The 24,978-nt window shown below is 46.2% G+C and overlaps 1 long non-coding RNA gene across 1 annotated transcript in view; it reads right to left on the reverse strand.

Annotated features, from left to right (window-relative positions):
* LOC116156848 (uncharacterized) overlaps positions 1-24,978 on the reverse strand; it is a 96,640-nt gene that overhangs the window by 58,044 nt on the left and 13,618 nt on the right. The window lies entirely within an intron of this gene.

The raw sequence follows: 24,978 nt of genomic DNA on the forward strand, positions 1-24,978 counted from the left end.
GCAGGACTTGAAAGGGCGGTTGCAGATGGGGCCCCATAAGCAGCTTCCTCCCCGCCCTTCTGACCCTCCTCTTCCCACATTCCCATCCTCAGAGCTTTCTTCCGCTCCCCAGGGAACCTTTGTCATTCAAACTAGCCCTTGCTTTCCCAGGGCCCTGGGAAAGCCATCTCCACCTTCTTTTTGCTGACTTTACCCATCCCCCAGCCCCACATTCCTGCGGCTCCCACCTCATTTCTCACCGCACCCTGCACATTCACCCCTGAAATTCCTCAAGGAGGCCCCAAGCCACAGGGGACCCAGATGCACCTAGCCCTAGTGCAAGAATCTCAGCCCTGCCCTGCTCTGGCCTGAAAGGGGGAAGGCTCAGGGAGATGGGGAACAGTTCAGAGAAACAGATGTCCTAGGGGGAAGTCCTGGGAGGACAAGACAACAGCAGGCGGACGGGAGGAAGAGCATGTTTTTGACGTTTCTAGGTATTTGATGTCTTTCTAACACAGAGCTCAAACCCCAGGTCGGCCACAGGCAGACTGTCACCCTACTATCTGCAGGGTTACCACGGGGGTGAGAATGCAGCCTGCTGTGTACAGCACCAGACACAAAAGTCAGGCGCACAGATGACGAAGCCCCAAGGAGCAGGCATGGCTTCTCCATGAGAGATGGGCCTTGGAAGGGTCTGGTTTGCACTTGTGGCTGGAGAGGGAGCCTATCAGGCAGAAGGAATGGCTTGAGCACAGGCAGGGAGGCCAGAGGTTTGACGGAGTAGGTCAGGTACACACAGGGTCTCCAGGGCACCGAGAAGGCCCCAGGGCCAGTGGTCGGGGCCGACAGGGAAGCTCAGACAGCTCCGGCCGTGGACCGGGCCCGCGCCGTCTCCACCTTCACTCCCGTCTCCAACTTCACTCCACTGCCCCGTGAAGACACTTGTACGTACGGCGTTGGGGCCTGTGCGGGGCAGTGAGCGGGGCCCCGCCCTGGATCTTGAGGGGAGAAGAGCTCCAACCGAGTGATCAGGGCCCAGAGGGCACCCGGAGGAGAGTGATTAAAACCGAGAGTCAGGGAGCCGGGCCCGGGGTGCGAGTTGGTCAGGCGCGGGGGTCGTGGGGGTGGGCGGCCAAGGCGGGGCCGGTGTGCAGAAAGGTCGCCCTAAACCAGCGAGGGTCGGCGAGCGTCATGAGGGTGGCGTGCGACGGAGGGCGGGATGCAGCTGGATGCCCAGAGCCGCCTCAGGAGGCCCGGGGCCCGGCGCGGCGGCGGCGGCGGCGGAGGGGAGGGGCAGTGGAGGGGGCTCTGGCGCGCCCCCAGCCCCGCCCGCGCGGGCTGCCGCACGTAGCGCTCGTCGTCCGCGTGCTCCGGCAGGTAGCAAGGAGGAGGGCGGCGGGGAGGGGCCTGCCCGCTACCTGCCGCCGCTCCCGCCCCTACCTCCACCCCTACCTCCATCGTCGCCTGGGTGGATGCTGCCCCGCGGAGCGAAAGGGCGGCGGGGGCTGGGCCAGGAGCCCGAGGGCACACTGTCCAGGCCAAGGCGGTCTCCTCCTCCCGCCGTTTCCCCAGCGGCCCGCACGGCCCAGGAACGTGGTGGAGGACCCTGTGTGGCCAACGGGATCTCCGAGGCCCAGACAAAGAAAGGGGCTGCCCCGGGTCCCGCAGGGACGAGCCTCACTGCCAGGGTCGGCGGCAAGGGGGTTCGTGAAAGGCAGGGTACAGTGTTTTATATGAGAAAGGCGAGGCCGGGGTCCCCCCGTGCCCCGATAGCACCCCCAGCCCTCAGTGTGAGGACGGAGACTCTGCCCCGGGCCTCTGAGCGGAATTCGATGTGCAAGAACACTCAGGTATTCAAGTCTATGCTCCGGAATGTCTTATCTAGGAGTCAGCCTAGATGGACCTGTCTCCGAGAGGCTCTTTGCTTTTTACGCAAGATTGTCCTGTCCACATCAAAGAAAGGGAGAGGCGCTGATAGGAGACCCAAATTTTCTCAAGCCATCTGTGGCCCCACCTCTGAAGGTACCCATGCCCAGAGGATGCCCTCGTGGGTGCTCACATTCCCGCAAACACAGGGGTACCCATGCATGAGCGTACACTTGTGTGTAGACCCACAGACCCTAGTTTCACACACGCACGCGTCGGTTCAGGACCCCAAGGAGCCACTCAAGAGATCCTGACAGTCAGAGAGGGCTGGAGAATGAACCCTAGAAAGATCCTTTGGATTAACCCTCCAATTCAACCTCTCCCCCACTCCCCTCTGACGCCCCCCAGCACTTTGTCTTCAGTGCAGGGCCATCCAGGGTCAGATGGGGGAGGAGAATTGGGCCAGGCTAGTTGGAGATCAAAAGCACTTTGGTAGGGAATGTCCTCTGGACGGGGAGCGGCTGCCCTCCCCATCACACCCATGACCAGCCCAGTGCAGAGGGACCTCCCATCTCCCATCAAAGCTGGCCAGAGGACCACCCAGGATAGGTATACTGTCCACAGAAGATCTGGGAGCTAAGAGACTAGGGGCCCTGCCAGTTGTGAGGAGGGGAGGGAGTGACTGCCTCAATTTTCTAATCAGTACAGTGGGGAGCAGAGCTGTTCCCTGTGATCTGGGCCCCTCTGGTTCTGCCCTTCTGCTTGGAGCTGATCAGCAGGCTGGGGGAGTGGGGCCCCTGTGCTTACACACCCACTCCTCCACCCTCAATCTGGCCTACAGCCCCCATTCCTGGAGGGGGAACCCTGGGAGCAGCAGACAGAAACTCTGAGGCAAGGCGCCAAATATCCTGGTACAGTATCCCCTTTGTCAGCTAGAAACGAGTGAGACCAGGCCCCTGCCCTGCGGGCATCTAGACCATGAGTAAGAGTCACGTACACACATGCAGGCACGGCGCTGCAGCCCAGGTGCTGAGGGCTCCCACCAGTGTTCAGAGAGGGAAGGAAGACCCCCCCCCCAAAAAAAAACACAGGCACAGGACTGGGTACGCAGGTGTTCCCAGTAAAACTATCTGGTGACTGGATGAAAGAACAAACGACTGGATGAGTTTAGTGGATGAATGAATGAATGTCCGAGGCTATGACTTCGTTTGGGTCGAAAACACTTGGCATGCCCAGGCTGGGACGTCTTGTGAACTGTCACTGCTCTAGTATGTGTCATCACCCCAGCAGGGCTGCAGCTCCCCAGGGGCCAGGAAACCCTCTGCTTGAGCCCTAACCCAAGGCCTGACAGTCACAAGGTGGCCAAGCTGTGCTCACTGCAAATCACGAATGGGTGTTGGTGAGTCTACCTCCCCACCAGACTGAGAACTCTTCACAAATCTTCAGCATCTGGTTCAAATTCCTTCCCATCCTCCACCCCAGGGTCCCCTACAGTGAAGGGCAAACCTGCTGAAAGACGAGGACAAGGTCATGGAATGAAGACAGGCCTGGCCACTTCCTGGCTGCGTAGCCTTAGGGAGTCATTTCTGTCTGTGAGCCTCAATTTCCTTATGTGTAAAATGGAGACAAGATGCCTTCTTTGGGGAAAAGAAAAAAAAAAGCCTTTGCTTTGCTTTACAGATTGTGAGGTCACACGAAGCACGAAACCCTGCAGCCCCGCCCGTCTGCACCCAGGGTTCTATGTTCACCTCCACGTCTTACCCACCCCTCCCTTTACATCTGCACTGTACCTGCACTAGCGGTTCCCTGAGGGCAGGAATTGGGTCTCCCTCATCTCTCTGGGCCCTCTGTTGCCCAGCATTGCCCAACACGTGGTAAAGCACATGACCCTGAGTGGAATTAAAGGCTCCTTGATGTAAGTGATGAGGGAAAGCATCTTGTTACGCAGACAGGGCTGTGCAAGCATGAAGACTTCCATCTTTATGATAGTCATTTAAATCTTAAAGGATCAGGACTTGGAACATATCTTATAGATAAACTGAATCCCCCACTGGACATATGAAGAAACTGAGGCCCAGGAGAGACTGCCAGAGATCACTCATGGAGGATGGCCTGCTTGGACCTCGGTTGAAGTCTCCTAACTCCCCAAGGAGAAGGGATTCCTCCATGACCCATCGCCGGGTCATTCTCATCAGACCACGCCCCCTCCCCCCGCTCAGCTCCAGCCAGTCCGGGCACAGGGGAGCCCAGCACATCGACCCGGTCTTCCTTCCTCCAGTGACTGCCTTCCTCAAGACACCTGAGAGCCATGAGTGTATCTGGGGTTCTTGAGGGCTGAAGACCGGGTGCTGAACTCTGAGTTTGCATTTCAGTGGAAGGCGGTGGCAGTGAAAGCAGCAGGTGCAGGGCAGAGCTGGAGCTGCAGCTCTGGGGTTCCCAGTGGAGCCCCGGGCAGTGGAATCAGCATGGACTTCAGAGCCAGACCAACCTGGCTTTGAATCCCAATTCTGACACTCAACTGGGTGAGTTATTTGGCAAGTTACTCATGAGCCTCAAATTCCCCACCTGTCATACATAGATACTCATCTCTACCTGACAAAAGAGTTGAGATGACTCAGTTAGAAGCAAAAGTGTCCGTGATGGACTGAATGTTTGTGTCCCTAAAATTCCTATGTTGAAGGCCTAGCCCCTACTTAGGAGGGGGCTGTATTTAGAGATGGGCTCTAAGGGAGTAATGAAGGTTAAATGAGGTCATAAAGTGGCCCTGGTCTGATAGGATAGACACTAGAGGGCCCCTTTCTCCCTCCCTCTCTCTGTCTCTCTCTCCTTCTGCCCCGCCCCCCCCCACCCCCACAACCATGTGCAAACACAAGAAAGGTTATGCGGCAACATAGCAACAAGACAGTTGTCTACAAGCCAGAGAGAGAACTCTCACCAGAAACTAACTACACTGGCATGCTGACCTCAGAGTTGCAGCTTTTGGAACTGTGAGAAAATTAATTTCTATTGTTTAAGCCACTGAGTCTATGGTGCTTTGATGGCAGCCCAAGCTAATACAATGACTTAATAAGCAGGAGGCCATCACTGATCTGCCCCTTGGCTATCTCCAGTTTCCCCTCACCTCTCGGGATGGGGATAAGGAAGGAACTCTAGCCTGCTGCTCCTTCTGCCACAGCTCAGAGGCCATTGGACGGGAGGTAGTGTTGTGAGATGGTGAGATCTGTGGTAGGCTGAAACTGGCCCAAAAAAAGATATCTACATCAAATCCCTGGAATGTGGGAGTTTCACCTTATGTGGCAAAAGATGTGATTAAATTAAGGATCTTGAGAAGAGGCAGTTATTCTGAATTGTCCAGGTGGCCCCTAAATGTCATCCTAGGTGTCCTTATCAGAGAGAGGCAGAGGGACAGAGAGAGGAGAAGACATACACTCCCAGAGGAGAAGGAAGCATGAACACAGTGGTAGAGACGGGAGCAATGTGGCCACAAGTCAAGGAACATCTGTGGCCACCAGAGGAGGAACAGATCCTTCCGGGGTCTGGGAGGCAGTGGAGCCCTGCCCACTACTTGCTTTCAGACTTCTGGTCTCCAGAAGTGTGAGAGTACATCTCTCTTGTTTTAAGCTACCCAATGTATGATCATTGGTTCCAGCAGCCACAGGTAACTTATACAGGCTTATTCATTCTGGATCCAACTCAGCCAGTCCCCTGCCTCTGTACCTCTCATCTACTAGCCACACCTGGACCTCGACTCCCGAGGCACTCAGCCCCGAAGCCCTCAAGCCCAGTCCTGAGAGGGATGGGACAGCAGCTACCCACAGCCTAGGCTGAGTCATAGCTGCCGTCTACCTCTGCTGGACCACAGGTCCACTTTCTCTGCTCCGTCAGACCCCACTCGGAGTGGGACGTCATGTGCCTGCTAGGGCCCAGTACTGGTCAGTGGGGGAAAACACTAACTTGGGAAGATCAGGAGGCATATATTTAAATTTTGTCTGTGAACTTGAGTAAGTCACTTGAGCTCTCCGGGCCATGGTTTTCTCATCTGCCAGATGCCTGGATTGAAGTGCATAATTTTTCTGGCACTTTCAGTGTTGACTGTGAATGAGCAGAGAAAGGGGTGGGAAGGCTTGGGAGGGAGGAGGAAGATACCCAATGCCAAGCACAAACAGGTTCAATTCTATAGGTGGGGTCTGGGTTTCTCTCAAGGATTGGAAGAGGAACAGTGTCACACACTGATTCAAGGCTTGGGAGAAATGGGGACTGCATGAGAGGTGTCCATCCCAGGCCCACCCTGTCACACCCCTGAGAGGGAGACTGCTCTGTCTCCAACCCCTGCAGCCCAAGTGGGTACATCTGGTCCATGGAACCTGTCCCCTGTGGACAAAACCTATGGGAAGAAGGGGAGACCTGACCAAACGGCTGCCTGGCAATGAGTGACCTGGAGGGAAAAGGGCGGATGGGCCACCAGATCGTCACACTTGGGAACTTGAACTCGGAAATGTGGGAAACAAGAAGGAGACAAAGAAGTCACAATGTGGAGAAGTCCAGAGAGCCGAGCCTGTTCAAGCCAGTGACTGAAAAGAGAAATTAAAAGTAGTAAGTTAGTAGCCAGCAGAATGAGATGAAGCAAACTGGGATGGGAGTTAAGTTGTTGTGTAACTGTTGAGCGGTGAAATAGAAGTCCATGCACTCCTGCTGCTGGCAGCCCTAAAGGTTCCTGGGATTGAAGAGGAAAGGCCTCAGACTTAGAGTGAGTAAGAACCTGGTTAATAGAAGTGCACTACAGTGTGGGGGGAGGTTGTAGCTCAGGGGTAGAATATGTGCCTAGCATGCGCAAGGTTGTAAGTTCAGTCCCCAGTACCTGCATTAAAAAATAAATAAAGATTTTTAAAAAAAATTAAGTTTACTGCAGGAAAGGTGGAAGCATATGCTCACCAACTAGGAATTGAGGACTAACACTAATTTCTTAACACAGATTTCTAAGCTACTAGGACTGAGTTCAGCAAGGTCACAGGATACAATGTCTATATTCTAAATTCAATTCTATTTCTATCTACTAGCAATAAGCAACTGGAAGCTGACATTTTAACAACATCTTTTTAAATCACATTAAAAAATTTCTAATACCGAGTGATGTATTTATCAAGAATAGATGGGTATATTAGTTATCTCTTGCTGCATAACAAATTATCCCAAACTTAGTGGTTTAAAACAACAGATATTCCTATCTCAGTTTCTGTGGATCAGGAATTTAGGAGTAACTTGGCTGCTGGATGGTTCTGGGTCAGGGTCTCTCATGAGGTTGCAACCCAGATGTTGGACAGAGCTGCAGTCATCTGAAGCTTGATATGGCTTTTAGCAGGAGGCTTCAGTTTCTCATCATATGGAACACTCTGCAGGACTGCTCACAACATGACAGCTGGCTTCTCCAGAATAAATGAGCCAGTAGAGAAAGGGCAATCCAATCAGAAAGCCACAGTGCTTTTTATGACCTATCCATCGAAGTCCCACATGGTCACTTCTGCTTTATTCTATCTGTTAGAGCAAGTCAAATCACTAAGTCCACTTTTGGGGTGGGGAATTTGTCTCCACCACTGAAAAGGGGGTATATCAAATAATCTGTGAACATATTTTTAAAAATCACTATAACCGGTATACTGGAAACAATAAAACATTGCAGAGAGAAATGTTTAAATGGAAAGATAAAGTATGTTCACAGATGGGAAGACTACATCGTTAAGATGTCACTTCTTGGACTGATGTGAGGATTGAATACAGTTGCAATCAAGACATCTCGGATTGATGTGTAGATTCAATACAATTGCAATCAAAACACCAGCAGGATATTTTTATAGAAATTAACAAGTTAATTGTGAATTTTTTATGAAAATGTGAAGGTCCCAGCAGAACCAAAACAATTTTGTAAGGGAAGAACCAAGTTTGAGGATTACACTACCTGATTTCAAGACTTGCTATAAAGCTACAGCAATCGAGACAGTGCAGTACTGATGTCAGGATAGACATATTACTCAGTGGAATAGAACCGAGTCCAAAAATAAACCCACACATATGTAGTCAATTAATTTTTGATAGAGCAGCTGAAGGAATTCAATGGGGAAAAGATAGTCTTTCCAACAAACAGGGCTGAAACAATTAGGTATCTGTATTCAACAAAATGAATCTCAACCATCACATCAAATGCAAAAATTAACTCAAAATATGTCATAGAAATCGTAAGAGTTAACACTATAAAGCTTTTAGAAAATTACTTCACATTACATTTTAGTTTTGGCCAGGACTTCTTAACTTGGGGCAATATTCCCCCAAGGGACATTTGGCAATGTCTGGAGATATTTTTAATTGTCACAACTGGAGGGGTGATGCTACTGAGTTAGTTAGCAGGGGCCAGGAATGCTGCTAAACATTCTACAATACACAAGACAGCCTCCCACAACAAAAATTTTCTGGCCCAAAATAATAGTACTGAAATTGAGAACCCCCCGGCTAAGCTGAGATTTCTTAGATAGAGCACAAAAGTCAGAAATCACAGAATTTTTTAAATGGATAAATTAGACTTTACCAAAAAAATCTTCTGCTCTTTGAAAGACACCATAAAAAAGCAAAAAGCAAGCCACAGATGGGTGAAAGCATTTGCAAAACATATTTCTGATAAAGGACTTTGATCCAGAATATATAAAGAACTCTTACAGCTCAAAGCAAGAAAATGACCCAATTTTTTTAGTGGGCAAAAGATTTGAACAGATACTTCACCAAAGAAAATTTATGAGTGGCCAAGAAGCCCACAAAAAGATACTCAACGTCATTAGTCATTAGAGAAATGCAAACTTAGATCACAATGTAATGCCATTACACATCCATTAGAATGACTAAAAATAAAAAAGTTGATCATACCAATGTTGGTAAGGATGTAGAGCAACTGCAAGTCTACACTGCTGGTGGGAATGTAAAATGGTACAATTTTGGAAAACAGTTCGGCAGTTGCTTGTAAAGATAAACATATGCTTACATTACAACCCAGTAATCCTGTTCCTAGGTATTTACCCAAGAGATACTTACCAAGAGAGGTATTTACCTAAAGATTTAAAAATGAATGTTCAGAGTGACTTCATAATAGCCAAAAACTGAAAATAACCCAAATGCCAATTAACTGGTAAGTGGGTTAACACTCTGTGGTATATCCACAGACTGGAATTTACTCAGCAATGAAAAGAAACAAACTACTGATAGACACAAGAATACAGATGCGTCTCAAATTCGTTATGCTGGGTGAGAGAAACCAGACACAGAAGAACGCATATGGTAGGATTCCATTTATAAGAAATTCCAGGAAATTCAAAGTTACAGCGATAGAAAGCAGATTAGTAGTTGCCAGGGGATTGACTTCAAAGGGGTGCAGATTTTTGGGGTGATAGAAATGTTCTCTATCTCGATCTTGGTGGGGGTTACACAGTGACACACCTTTGTCAAGACTCATCATATCTCATACTTAAAACTGGTGAAATTTTATTTGTATAAGTTGTACCTAAATAAAGCACATTAAAAAAAATATATAGGCTTCTTTTTGTACCTAAGGCCACCTCCAAGACTGGTCTTGTGGTCAGCAGTGGAGGAGGGGCCCTACAACACTAAGAAGTTTAGTTTCCCTTAAGAAGTTTAGCCGAGAAGAAAGCACACTTAGTACTTTATCAAAATTATTTAAATTTGACAGGAGTTCTAATATACCATACATTTGAAAGAGTTTACTGGGGTTTTTTCCCAGTAAAATATACATGGGTTATAATATTTGTCCAGTGGAGATTACCTGCTAAAGATCTATACAGGAATCACAGAGCTTGTCCAGGAAAGAAATCATTTGAGTCTCTTTGTTCGTTGAGATTTTTGACATTTAGCACCTGACATGGAGTTCTGCTGGTTAGAGAGAGCTGCATTCCTCATATTTAGGGGTCCACCTCTAGGCAGACCTCCCGGGGCCCACGCTGTAGGGTCCTTGTAATAGTCATGGGATTTCTCTCAGTGCACCACATATACTCTTAGACAAACATGTCCTTTGTTCTTGACACTAAAAGCTTTTCACTAGAAAAGGGTCAGAGTTCTGGTTTACGACTAAGGATTAAGTTAAGACTAAATTTAGGACTATGCTCATGGAAAGCCTAACAGATATTGCTCCTAGAACTGTGTCTAACACAGTGTCAGTACATTTAAGTGAATTAAAACTGTTTTAAACAAAAGCAATCTGTTAATTGGCTTCAGGTGGCTCAAATAATGTTATCAAGAATGGGGACGTGGTCTCCACCTCTCTGCTCTGACTCTGCAGAGTCAGTCAAAGCCCTCCCACCATCATTCTACTAACGCCTCCTTGTCCCTCCCTGTACTGCTCTAGAAAAGGGAGTCTCCCTGGTAGCACACATGGGACAGAGAGGCCACTTTCTCAGGAATGCCAGCAAAAGTCTCCTTGTTTTTCATTGACTCTGACTTGGTTTGGGGCCACCCAAGAAAATGGTTGTGGATTTGTGGATTGGCTAAAACCAATCAGAACCTATTCTTGGTGTTGGGGAGTGAACTACTTCTAGAGATGCAGGGAGAATGGGTGTTTGCTGGTCAAAAATGACAGATCTCATAAGGAATTTCAGGGTCTGGGCCGGGGTTCCAGGAAGGCCCTGGCTTATACTAAAGCATTTAAAAGACTATGTTTTTTTTTTTTTATCAAGATAAGAAGTGGGAAATATATATATATATAACACTTTGCACCCTGCATCCTACTCCTCAGACTTTGCCTAAAAACAAATAAATCCCCTACCTAGAAGCTGTTCTTAGTGGTGTTTTTCATGTAGAAGAGTGTAAGGCCACATGTAGAGATTTGAGGTTGGGATCAGGGAAGAGGAAAATAATTTTTTATGTACATTATTGAATTATGATGGTAATAATACTTTCCCTATATGGATTTAAAAGTCATGGAAAAATAAAAATCATTAGATGTGTTAGGATAGTCAATAAATGTACTGGGGTTGACTGAAAGCAATTTAAAATTAAAAATTTTGTTTTCCACAAATATCACAATGGTTGTATAATCACAAGAACAAATCAGAACAGAATTTGAATTATGTTAGGGGTAAATGCTAACATTTCCTTGGAGAAGTAACTTAACCACTCTGAGCTTGTTTCCTCATATGTAAAGCATCACCTCACAAGACTATTGTGAAAGGTAGATTAAAAATTCCATATAGTATTTAGCACACAGTACCTTGTGCGTAGTAGCCATTCAATGTCACTGGCAGTCAGGAAGAGGACACGGCGGGAGGGACGCTGTGTAAAGACCAGACTGGCTATAACTGCTCAGAACTGGCCTCATATTTTTTCAACAGTTTCACTAAGGTATAATTGACATACAATTAACAACACATGTTTAACTTATATAATTTGATAAGTTTTAACACATGTATACACACTTGAAACCATCACTACCACCAAGATAATGAACATATCTATCACCCCAGAAGTTCCCTCTCATACCTCTACATCCCTCCACCCCACGTCACTGTAGATTAGTCTGCATTTCCGAGAAGTTCATATAAATGGAATCATACACATTATGCACTCTCCTTTTGTTTTGGTCTGCCTTCTTTCATTCATCTTGCTTTGAGATCCATCCATGTTGCTGCATGTGTGAATAGCTCATTCTTTTTCACTGCTGAGTAGTACTCCATTGTATAGCTACATCACAATCTGTTTACCCAGTCATCTGTTGGTGAGCCTGTGGATTGTTTTCAAGTTTTGGTTATTACAAATAGAGCTTTCACTTACTAGTCTTTTGGTGGATATTTTCTTTCAGATGTCTTGGGTAAGTACCTACAAGTTGGATTGCTGGGTTGTCATGTCAGTATATATCTTTATAAGAAACTTTCCAGCAGTAAATGTGGCATTTCAAGTGTGGGCTTCCCCTGGAGATGGGTGGGAGGCTGGAGGCCAGAGTCAGGGGTCTCCTACACCCCCTCCCCACCTTCTCAAGCTCTATACTCAAATCTGCTATTCCAATAGGGTCTTTCCCTGCTTAGAGACACTTTCTCCCCATGGCAGGGGTTCCCATACCTCAGTGGGTGTCAGAATCTCCTGGGAGCTTTATACAGTATAGATTCCTGGCTCCCACCTGAGATCTACTACTCAGAATACTGCCAGGCAGGGCCATGGATTCTATGTTTTATTTAATGTCTCAGGTCCATGGATTCTATGTTTTGTTTAATGTCTCAAGTGATTCTGCCATGTAGACCGGCACAGGGGCTCCCCACCTACTGGAGTGAGTTTGACCCCTAGGCAATGCATTCTGGACCCAGCGCCCCTGGGCAGTCTCATGCCTTGTCCCTCCTGCAAGACACACAGCCTGATGAACCAGCTCCATGTTCCCAGACATGCTCAGATGCTCTCACTGCCAAGCTTTTGCTCAAGTTCATCTCTACCTTTCCCCTCCTCCACCTTAAGAACTTCTACACCTCCTTCCTTCGAGGCTCAGAAAAGGCCACTTCCACCAGGAAGCCTTCCACACCCATCTTCCAGACAGGCAGAACTTTTGTCTTCTTCCTATGAGTCTCACAGCACCTCCCACCATCTACATCACAGCACCTGCCTCATAATTACAGTCATCCTTCCAATCCACAGGCTCTGCATCCATGGCAGCCTCAGGCTCAGCCAACAGCAGATCAAAAATAGTGGAAAATTAAAATTCCAGAAATTTCCAAAAGGCAAAACTTAAATTTGCCACATGCTGGCAATTATGTACAGAGCATTTACATTGTTAGGTATTACACGTAATCTAGAGGGATTTACATCACGTGGGAAGATGTATGTAGGTCACATACAAATATATGCAAAAATATGTTGCCATTTTATATAAGGGGCTTGACCATCCTCCAGTTTGGGTATCCACAGGGGTCTTGGAACCAAACCCCACGGATACCAAGGGACAACTGTATCTAATAATGCCTGTGCCAAGCAGTTTGCGTTCGGCAGCCTTTGAGGGGAGTCATGGTGATGATGATGACGATAGTAGCAAAGACTGAATGGGTGAAAAGTCTGCTACAGTCCTTCCGCATGTGCTAATAGACCCCTTACATCCTCACAACAGCCAGGTGAGAGAGGTCCCATGATTAGCAGGTCCATGTTACAAGTGAGGAAGCTGAGGCTTAGAGAGGTGAATTCACTTGCCCAAGGTCACACTGGTAAGCATAGAGCCAGGATTAGCCCAGGGAAAAAAAATGTTCCAGCCCTTTGACAGATGAGGATGCTGAGGCTCAGGGAAATAATTTGCCCAAACTCACCATTTTCCTAAGTAGCACAGTCATAGTTTGCACTCAGGAGCCTCTGATTCCAGAGCTCCATACTCCCACATGGCTCCGGCTTAAATCTTCTGCTAAGTAATCCCTAGGTCAAACCCTTATTCCTTTTCCTTGGCCCTGGGACATGGATTATTTCCAGTCTGGGGCTATTAAAATAGGGTTGTTATGAATATTCATGTATAAGTTTGTGTAGTGCTTTCATTTCTTTTGGGTAAATAATTAGAAGAAGAACGGCTAGATCATATGGTAGGTACATGTTTAACTTTGTAAGAAACTGCCAAACTGTTCCTCCAAAGTGGTTAAACCATTCTACACTCCCACCAGCTACATCTCAGAGTTCCAGTTGCTTCACATTTTCACAAATACTAGGTATGGTTAGTCTTTTTAATTCTAGCCATTTTAAAAGATCTGTCGTGGTATCATGCTGTGGTTTTAATTTGCATTTTCCTAATGACTATGACATTGAGTTTCTTTTCATGTCTTTATTAACATCCGTATATTTTCTGTGATGAAATGTCTGTTAAAATCTTTGCCCATATTTTAATGGGTTCTTTTGTTTCTTACTGCTGACTTATAAGAGTTCTTTATATATATTCTGCAAACAAGTCCCTTGCCAGATATGTAATCTTTTCTCCCCCAGTCTGTGGTTTGTCTTCTCATTTTCTTCACAATGTCTTTCTAGGAGTGGTAAATTTTAATTTTGATAAAGTCAAATTTATCAGTTTCTTTTATGGATGATGCTCATTTATCTCAACAATATTTTATCATTTTCAGTATATAGATCTTACATATATTTTGTCAGATTTACCCCTAAATACTTCATATTTTTGATGCAACTGAAATTTTTTAAAATTTCAGTTTCACATTGTTTATTGCTGGTGTGTAGAAATATAATTGAGTTTTGTACACCGATCGCGTAGCCTACATTTTTGCTAAACTCACTCGTTAGTTCTAGTGGCTTTTTTTTATAGATTTCATAGGCTTTTCTACATAGGCAACCATGTTGTCTGTAAATAAAGATAGTGTCACTTCTTCCTTTCCAGTCTTAGTTGCCTTTTCTTTTTCTCTTTTTTATTAATTTTATCGCACTAGCTATATAGCTGTTTGACACTGTCCCACAGTTCACTAAAATGTTAGGTTTTTAAGTCTTTTTCCTCTCTGTGTTTCATGTTGCATAGTTTCTGTAACTGTCTTCAAGTTCACCTATCTTCTCTTCTTCAATGTCTAATCTGCCATTATTTCCATCCACTGTATTTTGCATCTCAGACATCGTAGTTTCCATCTCTAGAAGTTTTTCTGAATCTTCTGTTAAATTAAAAAAATTTAATTTAAAAGTGCCACTTTTTTGTCTTTTTTTGTTTGTTTCACGTTGCTACATAGTAAGCTTTTTTCTGGCTAAGCATATGAAATACATCTGCAATAACTGTTTTAATGTGATTGTCTAATAACTCTGCTATCAATGTCACTTACAGGTCAGTGCCCACTGATTCCCCACCTGCTCATTATGGGTGGTGTTCTCCCACTTCTTTGCATGCCTACTAATTATTGATTGGGTGCCAGACATTGTGAATTTTATCTTTTGGGGGTTCTGTATATATACTTTTTTTCCACAAATAATCTTGAGTTTCATTCTGGGAAGTAATCATATTACTTAGAACAATTTGATTTTTTTTGTTAGGTGGGACCAGAGCTGTGTTGAGCATAGGGTTCCTTTTTTCCCAGGACTCAGCCAAGACCCTTCTTAGTACTGTAATTGACATCCCCTGAATTATGAGACTTTCCACTCTGGCTATCAGGCTATCAGAAATAGGCTTTATTTCCCAGGCTTGCATGAGCTCTAAGCACTATTCCATCTTATCCTTTTGGGTGGTTCTCTCCCCAGCCTCCGGTAATTTCTAGTTGATTAAAACTCAGCTGAACTGTGGAGAGGTACCCCCAGCAGATTTCCAGAGCTCACACCCTGCAGCTTTCTTTCCTACAAACTCTAGCCTCTTTGGCTTCCCCCAGACTCCCCGCTATGCCTCCTTAATTCAAGAGACTGCTAGGTTCTGTCTGAATTCCCCTACATCCGTGCCATGGCCTGGGAACTTTCTCCAGGTGATATGTTGATTCAGTAATAGGACTCACCTTATTGTCATCTTATTCTTCCCTTCCTCAGTGATCGTTATTTGTCATTGCCTGATGTGCAATGTCTTGAATGCCACTTTTTTTTTTGTCTTTTGTTGTTATTTCAAATGAGAGGGTAAATCTAGTCTCTGTTACCCCATCTTAATCAGAAGCAAAAATTCCTGTCATCAGAGTTGGCACTGGAGTTGGTCACGGTTGGCTCTGAGCTAGATCTAGGAGGTTTTTCATCCCTTACACCAGGTGGCACACCTGGTCCCAGGGAAGGACTGATCCTATTGTGCTCTCTAGCTCGCAGGCACTGGGTGCCAACCAGGACAGCAGCCAGGAAGAGGAGGTAACCAGTATGCCCTATGGGAGGTCGCATTGGGATAGCTCATTATAACTTTGTCAACAAAATGATTCTTCACTGAGGTTCCAATGCCCTCCCCTCCTCCACCACCCCAGCTGGAGCTTCTGACAGCTCTGACCTCTTCTCCAGTTATTGGCCTCACCAGGCCAGGGCTGGAGGGAATTGGCACCTGTAGCCTCCCAGTTGGCAACATTAACAAGTATTTAGCACCAACAGTAACAACTTCCTTTTCTGAAACAGCTGCCATTTTCCAGACTCTGGGCTACTTCCTAAGAACCTGATGCTGGAGGAGATAAGGTGACGCCCTTAAGGTCACATGGCTGGAAGGGGCAGAATCAGGATTTAGCACTTACCTCCAGAAACCTGGGGTCTTGTCTGCCAGGAAGGAGCCCTGGGAACTTTCTTAGCCTCTGGGTCGCATCCTCTGTTTTGGCCTGGGCTCCTGTCTCTAGTTCTGACTTGTGTCTGCCTTTGGGACTGAAGTCCTATCTGGAATCTGTTTAATTGTGGGAGGTGGCATGGGAGGTAGCATGGGAGGTTGGGCAGGGGCTGTGCAGGATATACACAGGCTTTGTAATCAGACAGACCCAGGTTCAAATCCTACTTTCTAATGGTGTGAACTTAAGGGAGTCACTTACTTTTGCTAAGCCACAGGAATCGCTTCTACAAAGTGGGGTAACAGCATCACTTCAGAGGACTGGGGTGAGGATTAAAAGTACTCTAAAAAGTACTTACTTCATGTGAGGGATCCATACGTGGTAGCAAGACCCCCAGTTTCCAGTCTGGCATGTAAGGAGCCTGGAAGTCATCATTCCATACTAAAAACAAATTAAAAAGCTGAGTAAACTGAAAAATCCACAACTCTTCTTAGATCTGTCAGAGACGTGAGGTCACAGGGCAAACTACTGCACCAAAAATTGGAGAGACAGACAAGTGAGTGCAGAGAATCATAACTTTACAACACAGAAATCTATGAGTAGACACCTCCACAGGCGCCAGTACTGGGTGGGAAAACCTAAGCTGTAATTAAAGAATTGCTGGAGCACTATTTACAATAGCCAAAGCATAGAAACAACCTAAATGTCCATCAACAGATGACTGGATAAAGAAGATGTGGTATATATATATATATATATATATATATACACACACACATACACACACACACACACACACACACACACACACACACAAATGGAGTACTACTCAGCCATAAAAAAGAATGAAATAATGCCATTTGCAGCAACATGGATGGACCTAGGGATGATCATTTTGAATGAAGTAAGTCAGACAGAGAAAGACAAACATCATATGATATCACTTATATGTGGAATCTAAAAAAAAAAGATACAAAGTCTATTTACAGACCAAAAAAAGACTCACAGACAGAAAACAAACTATGGTTACCAAAGGGTAAAGGGCAGGGAGGGATAAATTAGGGGTTGGGGATTAACAGACACATTATTATATATAAAATAGATAAACAACAAAGACCTACTGTATAGCACAGGAAACTGTATTCAATTTCTTGTAATAAACATAATGGAAAAGAATCTGAAAAGAACATATATATTTGCATATATATGTATAACTAAATCACTTTGTTGTACACCTGAAACTAACATTGTAAATCAACTACACTTCAATAAAAAAATTTTCAAAAAGATAGGGAATTGCTGGAGGTCCCATGGGGACAAATCTAAAAGTTTAAAAGCCCAGGGGGGGCCCAATCATAGGGGGATTCCACATGTTGGTGAATTTTACTTCCGGGAGCTCTACCAGGTCCTCACAGTGAATATCTAAGAAGTGACCTCCACATCCAGCAGGGGCAAGGGAAAAGGAACATGCTGGAATACACCAGAGCATTCTGTTCTTCTTAACAAGACCTGCTCTCAGGAGAAACTGTTTTACCCAAGCCTATCCTACTGGAGTTTTATCAGAGCCTAACCTACCGAGAAGGGAAATATCCAACTCCAGCCCCTTCCAACCATCGTGTCCCACCTAAGGAGAGGGGTGGAAACTGAGAAGCCCTTATAAAGTTCACAGACCAGGGGCACAGGTTCACTAAAAGACAGAGAGCTAACCGCAGGACTATAGAATGCTTCTCACCCCCTACACTTTTACCAACACATCACTAAAGGTCTATTTACTGGGGTTTCTTCTATCCAGTACATCATGTCTGGCTTTCAACAACAAAAAAAGAAGAGATAGAGTAAGCATCAAAACCACACTTAGACATGGCAGGAATGTTGGAATTATCAGACTGGGAGCTTAAAACAACTATGATCAATACACTAAGAGTGCTAATGAAAAAAGTAGACATCATGCAAGAACAGATGGGCAATGTAAGCAGCAAGCTGGAATTCCCAAGAACCAAAAAGCAATGCTAGAGATCAAAATCACTACAACAAAAATAAGAATGCCTTTGATGGGCTCATTAGTAGACTGGACATGGCTGAGGAAAGAATCTCTGAGCTTGAGTATGTTTCAGTAGAAACTTTCAAAACTGAAAAGCAAAAAGAAAAGAGACTGGGGGGAAATGGGACAGAATAGCCAACAACTGTTAGACAACTACTAAAGGTGTAGCATACACATACTGGGAATACCTGAAGGAGAGGAAGAAGAGAAGCAGAAGCAATATTTGAAGCAATAAAAACTGAGAATTTTCCCAGATTAGTGTCAGACACCAAACCACAGATCCAGGAAGCGCAGACAACACCAAGCAGAATAACTGTCCCTCCCACCCCCCAAATAACTACATTTATTATATTCAAACTACAGAAAATCAAAGATAAAGAAAAAATCTTGAAAGAAGCCAGAGGAAAAAACATCTTAGGGCAGGAAACATAAGAATTACATCCAACTTCTCAGAAATCAGACAAGCGAGAAGAGAATGAGATGAAACAGTGTTGAGAAAGGGGGAAAAAAAAAAACTCAAACTGCAATCTGTATCCTGTGAAACTGTCTTCAAAGTGAAGGAAAAATACTTTCCTCAGACAAACACAAACTAAGAGAATCTGTTGCCAGTAGACTTGCCTTGCAAGAAATATGAAAAGAACTTTAGACAAAAGAAAGTTGATACGGGTCAGAAACTTGGATCTACATTTAAAAAGGAAGAGCAGCAGAGAAGAAATAAGTGATGGTAAAATAAATTTTTACATTTTTCTTCATTGATCTTAACAGCTAACAGTTTCAAAATAATAACAGCAATGATGCATTTGATGATTATAACTGATGTATAAGTGAAATGAATGACAGCAATGACACAAGGGAAGGAAGAATTAGGAATAAAATTTGTTATCATTAGATACTTGCCCTACTGTAAAGCAGAATAGTGTTAACTAAAAGTGGACATGGATTAGTTGTAAATGTATATTGCAAACTCTAGGGCAACCACTAAGAACAGTAAAAAAAAAAATTATAATTGATACACTAAGAAAATAGAGAAAATGGAATCACATAAAATGGTCCACTGAAACCACAAAAGGCAGGAAAAGAGTGGAAGACAGAAATAAGAACAGGGCAACAAATAAAAAACAGTAACAAATATGATATATATGAATCCAATTATATCAATAATCACTTTAACATCAATAGTCTAAACATACCAATTAAAAGACAGAGATTGTGAGTGTAGACTAAAAAATAAGACCCAACTAGATGTCTTCAAGAAACCCACTTTAAATATAAAGATACATGTAGATTAAAAGTAGACGGATAGAGAAAGATACACCATGCTCACACTAATCAGAATCAAGTTCGAGTAGCTATGTTAATTTCAGCCAGAGCTGACTTTAGAGCAAAGAGAGTTATCAGGGATAAAGACGGACATTACATCAAGATAAAGAAGTCAGTTCTTCAAGAAGACATAATAATCTTTAATGGGTATGCCCCTTACAACAGAGAATCAAAATACATGAGGCAAAAACTGATAGAACTGCAGAGAGAAATAGATGAATCCGCTATTGCATGTGGAGACTTAACCACCCTCCATCAGAAATGAACAGATCCAACAGGCAGAGAATCGGCAAGGACACAGTTGAACTCAGGAGCACCATCAATCAACTGGATACGATTGACCTCTATCAACTACCTTGTCCAACAACAGCAGAACACACATCCTTCCCAAACTCACATGGAACATTTACCAAGAGAGACCACATTCTGCTCCATAAAACCTCCCTTCACAGATGTAAAAGAACAGAAGTCAGACAATAGCTGCTCTCACACCACAATGGAATTAAACTAGAAATCAGTAACAAATTAGTAAGAAAAAGGTAGCTGGGAAATCCCAAATTACTTTCAGTGAGTCATCAACACACTTCTAAATAACACACGGGCCAAAGAAGAAATCTTAAGAGAAATGTAAAACTATTTTGAAATAGATGAAAATACAATTTATCAATACAGGGGAGCCATCACCATTATCCTCATCCTCTGACTGCAGCCCTGCCCCAAACGTCGCTGAGCTCACCATGATCATCACGCATTGGATCACTCAGGTCCCAGCTCGTGGGTCTAGCTAGTTCACTGCATCCTGGTCTTTCCAACTGCCATTGCTCTAAAAGCACAGCACACCTTGGGCTGGAGTCCACCTGTGTTATCACAGGCACAGAGGAAAGTTAGTTAAGGGCCTCCTCATCTCAAGCATTTCTACAGGCAGCTGATGTCGTCACCTGACAATGGAATGGGCCACCTGGTGAGACAGTGTGAGCTGTGTTTTAGCAGAGAGGTGCAGTCAGAGCAGCTGCAGCCGTCCTGTTATAGAGGAGATGCCTGCAGTGAATGAGGTGTGGACTCCATGACCTTTGGGGCCCTTCCAATCGTAAGATATGGGGGATTCTAAAATTCTCCACGATCCTTAGAATTTACCATCCTTAGGCTAGATTATTCCAAGATTCTTGTTCTAAGATGGTTTGATTTGAATGTTCTGTGAGTCTCAGGTTTTCTAAGTGGTACTAAATGTGACACTGAGGTATACAAAAATTACTACCTAAACACGTGGCCCAGAATTCCCCTTGGAAAGAGAAGGAATGATCTTTGTGGGCGAAACATTTGATAAGGGCTTTGAGTGGAGACCCCACACACAGCCTGGGCACCTGAGGAGAGAACTAGGAGGAGGAAGAGAGGGGCGGGGAGGACGTCAGGTGGAAAGGGAGAGCTCATGACCCATTGTTCTCTCTGGATGCCAGGAGGCTGAGCTCCATATGATGTGCTCCTTCTCTGGAACATTCCCAAAACCCTGTACCGTCTATTCTCAGGAATGCTTGGGAGGAGTGAGTTTATTTTTTATATGAAATCTAAATAAGCGTCTTGAGTTTCATCACATTCGCCGAGTCAGTGTGGTTCAGGACAAGGCCAGAATGTTTTGCTGGAGGCAGAGATTGTAGGGGTGAGGTAAGCCTGGGATTTAGCAGACTTCTCTAGAGAAAATGGGTCTCCCTGTGTGGTGGTGCAGCCATCAAGGGGTCATTTAGCATCTGGGGGACTCCATTCATAACAAAGTCTATGTGAATAGCTGTCTTTAGAGATATATAGTGCACGACCTGAGCAACTGAACATGACAGCCCTGGCCCTGAGGCATTAGAGGAAATTTCACCTCCAACTGAAGGAACAAGAACTGCCCAACTAATATTCAGGCCCTATGTTTTCTTTAGGTTCTATTTTTAAGGTTTTAAGATCCTAGGGTTCTATGACTCCAAGAATCTACGCGTATAATACAGTTTTATAATTCTGAAGCAACAAAAACTCCCACCGCAGCCAATACAGCTGTGTGACCACAAGCCAGGCACTGTGCCAGGTACTTTATCTCAATTAATCCCCAAGCCTGATGAGATTCACATCATTCTCTCCATTTTGCAGATATGGAAACTGAGGCATAGAGAGTTAAATCACTAGCCAGAAATCATGACAGGATTCGAGCCAGGTATTCTGACTGTGGAGCTGCTTTACCTCCACCCTCTACTGCTGGCATTCCTACAAGCATCTCCTGTTCCTCCTTAATAAGCCCTCACAACCGTTTTGCCTATGAGCTGCACTTTCTTCCAGCTCAGGCTCCAGAGATCTGGAAAACAGACCTGAGATCTGAGATGTGTTGAGCTGAGTTCTGTTGAGTTGTGTTGTCGTGTTGTGATCGGTTGTGTGTGTGTTGCGTGTGTTTGTCTCTGTTGTACTCCGAACCCTCCAGGACAAGGACTGAATCTGATCCAGCCCAGGGACTCTTAGTCCAGGGACTGGCACACTGTGGGTGCTTAAATAAATGTCTGTAGTATGAGTGACTAACTGGCTAAGTGGGCTCTAGGCAGTGCGCTCTTCTGCCTATGTATTCATAGATCATTATCCGGTGACTGTATCCTGATGGAGGCTGGCAAGGTGGGCACACTCCCAAAGGCACCTGAGCAGGTGGAGCCAAGCCAGAATTCACCCTCACAGGACCTTGGAACCAGGGTCAGGGCAGACCCATGAAGCTTCAAGTCCCCAAGTCAGAAGTCAATGGTAACTGGAGTCAAGAAAATAGCCCCAGGAGCCCCCAATCCATCTTCAGAGGTAGAAGGGAGGTGGTCCAGGACATAAAGGTGCTGGAGCCCGCTGTCCCCTGCTCCTTGTAGCTTCTTCTCCCTTCAGGACCACCATCTGATACCCAGCCTGGCTCATAGGAACTCCTCTCCAGCGCCAGTCCTTGCCCCAATTCCTACGTGTGGGCTGGGGCCCTGCCATGGACCTCCGAAATCTCTAGACACAGCCCAGCTGCATCTGCTGACCTTGAGCTTGTTCAAGCCCAAAGCCCAGCAGCATCTGGAGTTCCTACTGGCCTCAGCCTCTGTTTGACCTCGCGCCCCGGAAATGCCCAGCTGCCCTGAGCGGGGCCAGCTCTGTGGCCCATCTGCCCTGCGCCCACCTTGGTTCTTCCACCCAGAGGTGCTCACATCTGCTGAGCCCTTGCCCTCGGTTAGGTCTTGGCTGCTCCTCCTGGACTGGGACTGGTGCTCTTCACTGGCCACTCTGCTTGGCCTCTCCTCCCCCCCACCCCCGCCACCGCCATTCCCCTCAAACAGCCTCCATAGCACGTTCTGAGGTGCAGATCTGACCGTGTCCTTCCCGGGCTCACAGTCTTCTAATGGCTCCCCGTTGCCTACGGCAGAGAGTTCTAGGGCCTTAGCCCAGCATTCAAGGCCCCTCATGGACAGCCCCTCTGAGCTCTCCAGCCTCCACCCTCTCTAGCCTTTGAAACTTCCCTGTGCTGTAGCTACTGCAAATAACTTCTCACTCCTCCTTTGCACTTATTGTTCTCACTGCATGGAACGCTGTCCTTAATTCCTACTCATTTATCAAGAATCAGCCTTCCCTTGGTTCCTCCCTTTATGACACCCTACGCTCAACTCCTCGGGGCCATAATCACACTCTACTAAAGCTGTCTGAGTTTGTTTCCCCAGCCCTTGGGAGTTCTGCCTGAGGCCATATTTTGCCTACAGCTTCATCTTCAGTGTCTGGCCCGTGGTACCTATGTGTTGAGTGAATAAGGGAAGAAATGAGTAGATGGCAATGAGTGAGTGAGGGTGATGGTGACACCCATTGCCTGCACTCTGGTGATGGTGCAGGCGGGGTTCGAGTGGGCCAGGGATCATGATGAAACCAAAGAACAGAACCAAGGCATGAAGGCACGAGGAGACAGCTCCGAGAGGGAGGCAAGGAAGTTGTTGCAACAACTCCATCTCTCTGCATGGGTCCTGCATGGGTCCTTCCTGAACTGGAGCTGCGAGCTGCGTGCTCTGAAATCCCGGGAATCCCTGTCATTTCCTCGTGTTTGTTATTTCTACTGCCCCTGTGAGGAAATACTCCTCCAGTTGCTCAAGCCTTACCCAAGGCTATTGCCTTCTTTGTGGGCTGGGGGGTGAGGAGGGGGCTGCACAGATCACCCCCCTCCAGGGCACCAGGACCCTCCTGGCAGGGGGCACCCTGGGGACAGCCTGGGAGTTGGGAAGGCAAGGCTTGAGCCATGTGGTAGAGGAGATTGGGCTGGTGGGACAGGGGAACCAGGAAGCCATGGGGTTGGGAGGAGGGCCCACTGAACCCTACTGCTGCTGCCGTCTGAGCCCCCAGGTGGGTTTCCTGTCCCGGCTCTCATGTACTTGGCCACATTCCCAGTGACAAAGCACTCCCTGCTCAGCCAGCTGAGGGAGTCAGGACTAAAGGACAGTTTCATGGGGGGTAAGGTACGGAGTGTCTGCTTTATTCACCCTGTACCTCCAGGACCCAACACCATGCCTGGCCCATGAGAGGGGCGGGGGAGCTCAAAGACAATGTCAAATGGATAGATGGATAGATGGATGGATGGATGGATGGAGGGAAGGTTGTCCTTCCTGGAGCCACAGGGCTATAGGGCCGTAGCACCTCCAGGATCCATCCCTGGGGAAAATGTGGCCATTTGGGTGTGGACTTCCTTGGGGAGGGGTGGGAGGCTGGGGGCCAGAGTCAGGGGTCTCCTACACCCCCTCCCCACCTTCTCAAGCTCTATACTCAAATCTGCTATTCCAATAGGGCCTTTCCCTGCTTAGAGACACTCCTCCCCATGGCAGAGGTTCCCATACCTCGGTGGGCGTCAGAATCTCCTGGGAGCTTTATACAGTATAGATTCCTGGCTCCCACCTGAGATCTACTACTCAGAATACTGCCAGGCGGGGCCAGGTATCTATGGGTTTTGTTTAATGACTCAGGTGATTCTGCCATGTAGACTGGCACAGGGGCTCCCCACCTACTGGAGTGAGTTTGACCCCTAGGCAATGCATTCTGGACCCAGCGCCCCTGGGCAGTCTCATGCCTTGTCCCTCCTGCAAGACACACAGCCTGATGAACCAGCTCCATGTTCCCAGACATGTTCAGATGCTCTCACTGCCAAGCTTTTGCTCAAGTTCATCTCTACCTTTCCCCTCCTCTACCTGGAGAACTTCTACACCTCCTTCCTTCAAGGCTCAGAAAAGGCCACTTCCACCAGGAAGCCTTCCACACCCATCTTCCAGACAGGCAGAACTTTTGTCTTCTTCCTGTGAGTCTCACAGCACCTCCCACCATCTATATCAGAGCACCTGGCCCATAATTAGTCAGCCCTCCAATCCGCGGGCTCCGCATCCACGGCAGCCTCAGGCTCAGCCAACAGCAGATCAAAAATAGTGGAAAATTAAAATTCCAGAAATTTCCAAAAGGCAAAACTTAAATTTGCCACATGCTGGCAATTATGTACAGAGCATTTACATTGTTAGGTATTACACATAATCTAGAGGGATTTACAACATCTAGGGAGGTGTGTGTAGGTCA

Source organism: Camelus dromedarius, chromosome 14 (genome assembly GCF_036321535.1).
Source record: "Camelus dromedarius isolate mCamDro1 chromosome 14, mCamDro1.pat, whole genome shotgun sequence".
NCBI classification, from domain to species: domain Eukaryota; kingdom Metazoa; phylum Chordata; class Mammalia; order Artiodactyla; family Camelidae; genus Camelus; species Camelus dromedarius.